The 8,805-nt window shown below is 44.4% G+C and overlaps 1 pseudogene across 1 annotated transcript; it reads left to right on the forward strand.

The window, feature by feature from the left end:
* The first annotated feature begins 7,047 nt into the window (after positions 1–7,047).
* Positions 7,048–7,511, forward strand: LOC128583847 (60S ribosomal protein L32-like; annotated as a pseudogene). Its single transcript, XR_008379564.1, has one exon. The product of XR_008379564.1 is annotated as a 60S ribosomal protein L32-like (transcript).
* Positions 7,512–8,805: the final 1,294 nt, after the last annotated feature.

Genomic DNA, 8,805 nt, shown 5'->3' on the forward strand with positions numbered 1-8,805 from the left:
CCCAGCTCCAAATCTATCTGAAGCCATGATTGATACACTTAGGTTTCATTTTCTCTGAGAATCCAATTTGGACTCTTTTCAGTAAGGTTCCTTGGGGACACCCATTTGTCTGAGATGTCCAGTTTGGGCTTAGGATTGCCCCAAGGCTGTCACCAACCCCTCATTCAAAAAGGAAGTGCTGTGGGCTGAGCTCACAGGTTCACCTGGGGAATCTCTGGGAAGGGCTCTCTGGTAAGAGCTGCTGCTGAGACTGCTTTCCTGCCAGGCAGCTCTGCCAGGATGTGGCTCTGCACGCCAGATTTGCATTCCAAATACAGGACCTATTTGCCTCATTATGTTTTGTGTCTTTATTAGGAAGGAGGGGGAAAATCAAAGCAGAAGAGCATCTCTAAGGTAGTGCTGTTGAAAACCCCCAAACAAGGCATACTCTGCCCATGGAGGCTCCAACACTGTCCTCACTTCTGTGACCAGGGGACAAGCCCCCAAGGGCTGCCTGCGGACTCAGAGCAAATGGGCTATCCTACCTCAGCCCAGATAACTCACAGCCAATTAGTACCAGTTCAAACTGCTTCCAGCGCCTTCTAGCTTGGAAGAATATTCTTTTTTTGTGTGTGTGTTTGTGGTTTTTGGCAGGGGCTGGGTTTGACCCCGCCACCTACGGCATATGGGACCAGCGCCCTACTCCTTGAGCCACAGGCGCCGCCTGGAAGAATATTCTTTTTTTTTTTCTCCTTTGAGACAGAGCCTCAAGCTATCGCCCTGGATAGAGTGGTGTGGCGTCACAGCTCACAGCAACCTCCAACTCCTGGGCTCAAGCAATTCTCTTGCCTCAGCCTCCCAAATACCTGGGACTACAGGTGCCTGCCACAATGCCCAGCTATTTTTTGGTTGTAGTTGTTATTGTTTGGCAGGCCTGGGCCTGATTCGAACCTGCCAGCTCTGGTGTATATGGCTGGCGCCTTAACCGCTTGAGTTACAGGCGCCACCCTGCAAGAGTATTCTTAAGATTGGGTTATTTACAATCAGCTTGGGGACCAAAGATTGAAATTTATGAGATAAATTGGCAACAGGAACAGCCCAAATTTCTCTCTGCAGCTTCCTAAGAAAGCTGTCTTTCCGAGCCTCCTCATTAATCAAGAAAGTGGACGTCTAGCACACTCCATCATTTCTTTTTAATAATTTGTATTTCTTGTCTTTGATTAATTCAACCAATAACGATGGTTTGATGATGCCAACTGCGCATATCAGTACCTTAAATTTTGGCCCCTAATTTTTCCTACCATAGATATAACAGAATCTATACAGATCTCTTTATTCATAAAAATTACAGTATTTAAAATCGACTAAAGAATCCTTTATCAGTTCAATTCCAATGAAGTCAAGATGTACTGAAGCCCATGCCTAGGGAAATGATGCTAAATGTTGGAAATCTTATATAGGCATGAACTCCAGAGGCTCTCTCTGCCACTGTCCTCAGATGTATTTGGGCAAAGGGGACCTGTCCCCACCTGCTCTTAGTCCATGCTGCAGCCCTCTAAGTCACCTGGTGACTTGGGGCAGGCTCCTATTCTCCTTGGATCTTTGCTGTGCCACTGCTGGTCACTGAAACTCCAGGGTCTCCTTCCTTCACGTCCTGGGTGTCAGGAAATGGCAGGGGCAGGGGAGGGGGCACTTCCTGACTGTCCCTTTGATTCTGTAATACACATGGAAGACTGGTGGGTGGCAGATTCAGGGGTGATGCTGCACAACTGTATCAGTTAGCACTGTGTTTGGCTATGTTGATGTAGTTTCGGTTAGTACAGCACAGAACTTGCAAGCCCAGGCTGTTATTATTAAGCACAGATCAATTAAATTAAGTCAAATTATAGATGTGCGTCATTCTTCATCTATAAACAGAGATACTGGGAGGCTGAGGTGGGTGGATTGCCCTGAGTTCACAGGTTCGAGACCAGCCTGAGCAAGAGCAAGACCCCGTCTCTAAAAATAGCTGGGTTGGGGGGGGTGGGGAAGGGTGGGAGTGCCTATAGTCCCAGCTACTCGGGAGGCTGAGACAAGAGAATTGCTTGAGCCCAAGAGTTTGAAGTTGCTGTGAGCTATGATGCTACAGCACTCTACCAAGGGTGACAAAATAAGACTCTGTCTCAAAAAAAATATATATATATGTAAACAGAGATAATAACAGTACCTACCTCACTGAGTTGATTGTATGAAGATTAAATGAGTTAGCATATTAGCCAAGCATTTAAAACAGTTATTGGCATGTCATAAGTGCTAATACATGTATGAATGGAAAAATCCAAAGAATTTTACTTATCTCTTACATTAAAAAAAAAAAGCCCAAGGCTGAGGTGGGTGGATTCCTTGAGCTCAGGAATTCATGACCAGCCTGACCAACAGTGAGACCCTGTCTCTACTAAAAACAGAATAACTATCAGGGCATCATAGAATAAGTAGTCAGGCATTGTGGCAGGTGCCTGTAGTCCCAGCTACTCAGGAGGCTGAGGCAAGAGAATTGCTTGAGCCCAAGACTTTGAGGTTGCTGTGATGCCCATGGCACTCTAGCCAGGGTGACAGAGTGAGACTATCTCAAAAAAAAAAAAAAAATGTCCAAAAGCCGAGAGCTGGTATGGCAGTATCATAGTATTATTAGGCCCAGACTTTGTTCTTTCTGTTCCCTCTTCAAGGTTACCTCACAACACAAGATAATTGCTGGCGCTCCATTCATTGCATTCAAATTGTGTTCTGGAAGAAGGAGAAAAGGCAAATGGGCAAATAAGAGGTTATCTCAACTGAGTAAACTCCCTTTAATGAGCCTTCCTGCGATTCTGACATAACAATTCTGCTTACATTTATTGCTCAGAACTTGATCCCACTTCTGCTTATATGTTATTTTCCCGAACTGGGTCACATGACCATGACATGCTGCAAAGGAAGCTGGTAGACGCTCTTTATCTCAAGTGATGATGTTCCCAGCTACAAAGCTACTAAAAAATATGGGAAGAGTAGACACAGGGACAGATAACAGTTTCCACCACCACAGCACAGCAAACAGCCTAAAGCCTAATATTGGGTATCTCTTTTCCAAAGCTCCTCAGCTAGTCCCACCCACAGGGATGTTTTCGTCAGCTGCCTCTCTCTCCTCATGCCCTGACTTACCTGCATCACTTTAGCTCTGGTCTTCTTTAGACCCTTGTCAGACCTGGACCCTTCTCACATCTTTCTCGTCCTCTCTCTCTAGTCTCAGACCACGCACTGATCTCCAGAAACAACTCTCCTCAGTGTGGTGCTGAGCAGTGCAGCTTCCTCTTGGCCCCGCTGCTTTCACCTTTATCCCAAGGCCCAGGGGCCCCAGTAGGGCTGGGGCAAATCTTTCTCAATCACATGCTCATCATAATAAAGCACTTTTCTAAATCAAAGAAGGGACACAGCTGGTGGATCAAATACATGTATTTACTCCAGCTCCCTCCCCACCCTCCTCTGGAGTATCAGCAAAGGGATCTGGAAAGGATACAAACCCACAAGGACAAAGAATGGGAGAACAGGCGGCAGCAGCAACATTTTGAAAATTGGAAAGCAGTTGGAGAAGTGGTATGTGATTTAGGCAGTTCTAAGAAAGCCCAGGGTAAACCAGCAGGTAGAAAAAAACAAACCAACGCTCCCTTTTACAGCACACCCCCAAAGGCTTAGGAATTGGCAGCAACACCTTGTCTTTTTTCTTTTTTTTAACTTCTGGTAAAAGTGGTGAAGGTAGAGCCAGAGACTGATGGGAGGACTGGATAAAAAGCAGTTTGACCCTCCCTCCCCAGCAGAAGACTAGAGGCTATTCTCCGAGGAGAACAGAAGCTTCTGGTCTAAGAACCATTAAGCACTGTGTTTTTAACAGAAACACAGGGGGATAGAAGTATGTATGTGTTGGGGCAACGCCTGTGGCTCCAAGGGGTAGGGCGCCCCATATGCAGGAGGTGGCAGGTTCAAACCCAGCCCCGGCCAAAAACTGCCAAAAAAGAAAAAAAAACTTACATTAGAAGGATGTATGTGTTGTGTGTGTGTGTATGTATGTATGTGTCTCAAACTCCTTCCACAAACGGCTTCCAGGAATACACCCTCCAGGCAGGAAATTGGAAACATCTTCCTGGGAAATGTGCCTTCCTGACACTGGGGTACCTCAGGGATTCCAATCAGCCAGGAACACTGGCATTAGAGGAAAACCTCTTGTGGGAAAAAGATTGAAATACACAGAGACCATACTGGATGAATAAAATTTAAAAGGAGGGGCATGAAATACAAAGGACAAAGAACCAGGAGAAGACAATCAGACCAATTAAGAACAGGACCATTGCCCAGGCAGGTCCCTTCAACAGGTCAATTTGCCAAAAAATAAAACAAGCTGTGGCAGTGGTGGTGGAGGGAAGAACCTTGTCTAAATAAAAAGAGACATGACAACCAAATGCAGTACGTGATTGGTTCTGCTTATAAAAATAAATTATAGGCTCGGCGCCTGTGGCTCAATCCGCAAAGGCACCAGCCACATACACCTGAGCTGGCGGGTTCGAATCCAGCCCAGGCCTGCCAAACAACGACAGCTGCAAACAAACAAACAACAACAACAAAAAAAAAAAAAAAAAAAAAACAGGCATTGTGGCGGGTGCCTATAGTCCCAGCTACTTGGGAGGCAGAGGCAGGAGAATCGCTTGAGCCCAGGAGTTGGAGGTTGCTGTGAGCTGTGATGCCTTGGCACTCTACCCAGGGCGACAGCTTGAGGCTTTGTCTCAAAAAAAAAAATAAATAATAATAAATGAATAAATAAATAAATTATAAAAGATATTTTTGAACCAGGGAGATTTGAATATGGCCTAGGTGTGATAAGTTAGTAAATTAGTGTTTACTTCAATAGACACAATAATGGTGTTGGATAACATCCTTATTTCTATGATAATATTCTTTTTTTTTGTAGAGACAGAGTCTAACTGTACCGCCCTTGGGTAGAGTGCCGTGGCGTCACACGGGGGCTCACAGCAACCTCTAACTCTTGGGCTTACGCGATTCTCTTGCCTCAGCCTCCCGAGCAGCTGGGACTACAGTCTATGATAACATTCTTATCCTATGTTGGATAACATCCTTATTTCTTAGATTATATGCAGAAGTAACAGATGCTCCTTGACTTATAATAGGGTTGCATCCCTGAAAAACCTGTTGTAAATTGAAAAGGATTTGATACACCTAACCTATGGAATATCATAGTTTAGCCTAGCCTATTTTAAATGTGCTCAGGACACTTACATTAGCCTACGGTCTGCAAAATCACGTAACATGAAGCTTATTTTATAATAAAATGTGGAATATTTCATGCAACTGATTGATTATTGTACTGAAATTGAAAAACAGAATGATTGTAAGGATACTTGAAGTAAAGTTTCCACTGAATGTGTATGATTTTTACACCATCATAAAGTTGAAAAATCATTAAGTCAAATCATAGTAAGCCAGGAGCTATCTGTATTTATATCTGTGAAGCATCATGATGTATTTAAAACTCTTTAAATGGTTATCCATATTTTCTCCAAAATGGCTCAGGAAAAAAATAGAACAATTAGATATGGCAAAATGTTAAAAACATTTTAGTCTAAGTAAGGGGAGGCATTAGGATTTCATTGTCCTATTTCTTCTCTCTTCCTATGTTTTACATTTTTATAATAAAAAGTAAAACTAGGCCAGGCGCGGTGGCTCACGCCTGTAATCCTAGCACTCTGGGAAGCCAAGGCGGGTGGATTGCTTGACCTCATGGGTCCCAGAGCAGCCTGAGGAAAAAGCGAGACCTCCGTCTCTACTAAAAATAGAAAAACTGAGGCAAGGGTGGCGCCTGTGGCTCAGTCGGTAAGGTGCCGGCCCCATATACCGAGGGTGGCCGGTTCAAACCCGGCCCCGGCCAAACTGCAAAAAAAAAAAAAAAAAGAAAAACTGAGGCAAGAGGATCTCTTGAGCCCAAGAGCTCAAGGTTGCTTTAAGTTATGATGCCATGGCACTCTACCCGGGGCAACAACTTGAGATTCTGTATCAAAAAATAAATAAATAAAATAAAAAGTCAAACTAACCAACCTAAAACAATCAAGAATGACAAAAATAAACTATGACATAACCTCTTTAAATCCCCTAGGAGCGTGCAGTTGGGGGGGCTCCTACAGCCTTTTCTATCTAGGCCCCCAGAGACCAGTAAGAGCTAGGGAAGAACCACCTCAAGATTCCTGGGAAAGTCAAGATTCTGATCCTGGAGAGTCAAACCTCAAATTCAGGGCAGGGAAGACTGGGTTTGGGAGTTGGGGGCCACGGTCCATGATTTAGAGTCTGGTAGATTTAGAGCAAGAGGACAGAGGATGGAATTTCAGGCAATTGCTTTGAAAACTAATGGGCAGGTGGGCCTGGCAAGGCACATTCTGAAACCAATAAAAATCACACAAGTTATTCATTGGGGAATATCTGTTATAGTAAAATTATATGCATATATAATTTATATATAAAAACATACATAAAATCTATTGTGGCCAGGTACAGTGGATCACACCTATGATCCTAGCACTCTAGAGGCTGAGGCAGGAGAATGTCTTGACCTCAGGAATTTGAGACCAGCCTGAGCAAGAGCAAGACCCCATCACTACCAAAAATGGAAAAATTAGCCAGGAGTTGTGTGGAACACCTGTAGTCCCAGCTACTTGGGAAGCTGAGGAAGGAGGATCGTTTGAACCCAGGAGTTTGAGTTTGCTGTGAGCTAGTCTGACACCAGGGTGCTCCAGATGAGGTGACAAAGCACTGTCTTGTCTCTTAAAAAAAAAACAAAACACCAAGAGAATTTATTTTTAAGAAGATGTAAAGTCTTTTCAATGTTCACTGTCTTATAAGGTTCATTTTTGTGTGAATTGCCTGTTCATATACTTCGCCCATTTTTGATACTCAGTTTTGCTTTTCTTTTTAATTTGTAAAAGTCCTCTACTTTAGTTTCTCTCTGTGCAGAAATATGTTATAATAAAACAGGGCTCCTCCTCTTATTCGGCATCATGGCCGCCCTCAGACCTCTTGTGAAGCCAAAGATTGTCAAAAAGAGGACCAAGAAGTTTATCCGGCACCAGTCAGATCGATATGTCAAAATTAAGCGTAACTGGCGGAAACCCAGAGGTATTGACAATAGGGTTCGAAGAAGATTCAAGGGCCAGATATTGATGCCCAACATTGGTTACAGGAGCAACAAGAAAACAAAGCATATGCTGCCCAGTGGTTTCCGGAAGTTTCTCGTCCACAACGTCAAGGAGCTGGAAGTGCTGCTGATGTGCAACAAATCTTACTGTGCAGAGATTGCTAAAACGTTTCTTCCAAGAACCGCAAAGCCATTGTGGAAAGAGCAGCCCAGCTGGCCATCAGAGTCACCAATCCCAATGCCAGGCTGCGCAGTGAAGAAAATGAATAGACAGCTCATGTGCACATGCTATTTGTGTTTAAATAAAACCATAAATACTGCCAAATTAAAAAAAAAAAAAAACAGGGCTCCTTCTGCTTCAATTCTAATCTTGAATCAGAGCTACTGATATGTTATATATCAAACACCAAGGTGTCAGCCTAACTCTCCATAACATAGAATTTACAAAGGAGATTCCAGAGAAAACTAGTTCAATAATTCTTCGACTCCTCACAAAGATCAAGCCTAATTAAAGGGTCTAAGTGCATGGTGGAGCCTGTAGCTCAAGCGGCTAAAGCACCAGTCACATACACCAGAGCTGGCGGGTTCAAATCTGGCCTGGGTCTGCCAAGCGATGACAACTACAATCAAAAAATAGCTGAGCATTGTGGCAGGCACCTGTAGTCCCAGCTAGTCGGGAGGCTGAGACAAGAGAATCGCTTAAGCCCAGGAGTTTGAGGTTCCTGTGAGCTGTGATGCCACGGCACTCTACTCTGTCTCAACAAAAAAGGGGGGTCTAAGTGCAAAGAGAGAAATTTCTGAAGAGATTCTGCTGGAGAGAGACTTGTTGCTGAGCTCAGGAACACAGGGTTGCTTTCTCCTTTGCCTCAATCCTAGAGAGAATGAACTGACTTCTACAACACTCACTCAGGGAGCTTGACACGTGTGTATTTACAGTTGGGGGTCACTATGGACCAGGGTCTGACTCCTGCCCTGAAAACTCAGAGATTAGGCAGGAAAATGAATTGCATAAATGGTAGAGCCAGGAGACTGCTCATGCATCAGCATCCTTCCTCTCTGAGTTCAACAGGACAAACATGTACCAGTGTTTCTGTGCACAAGATGTGAGCAATGAAGGAAAGGCTGGCATGGGTGGTCTTGGCCCTGCCCAGTGGAGCTACTTAAAAGAGTAAATGGAACCCAGCAGCAAGAAGCTAGAGATGAAGCCCGTCTCTAGGGGTTGGAAGCAACCACCCACAGTACATCAGTTAGAGTCCCTAGTAAGAGAATCTCCTAAGAACCATGGAAGTGCTCACTAGAGAAAAAAGCACACTTTAGGCCAGGTGCAGTGGCTCACACCTGTAATCCTACCACTCAGGGTGGGTGAGGCAGGATGACCCCTTGAGCTTAGGAGATCAAGACCAGCCTGAGCAAGAGTGAGACCCAGTCTCCACTAAAAATGGCAAAATTAGGCAGTTGTGGTGGTACACACCTGTAGTCCCAGCTACTCAGGGGGCTGAGACAAGAAAATTGCTTAAGTCCAGAAGTTGGAGGTTTCTTTGAGCTGTGGCGCCACAGCACTCTACCAAGGATGACAAAGTGAACTCTGTCTCTAAAAAAATAATAATAGAGCGGCACCT

Source organism: Nycticebus coucang, chromosome 4 (assembly GCF_027406575.1).
Source record: "Nycticebus coucang isolate mNycCou1 chromosome 4, mNycCou1.pri, whole genome shotgun sequence".
Classification (NCBI taxonomy): domain Eukaryota; kingdom Metazoa; phylum Chordata; class Mammalia; order Primates; family Lorisidae; genus Nycticebus; species Nycticebus coucang.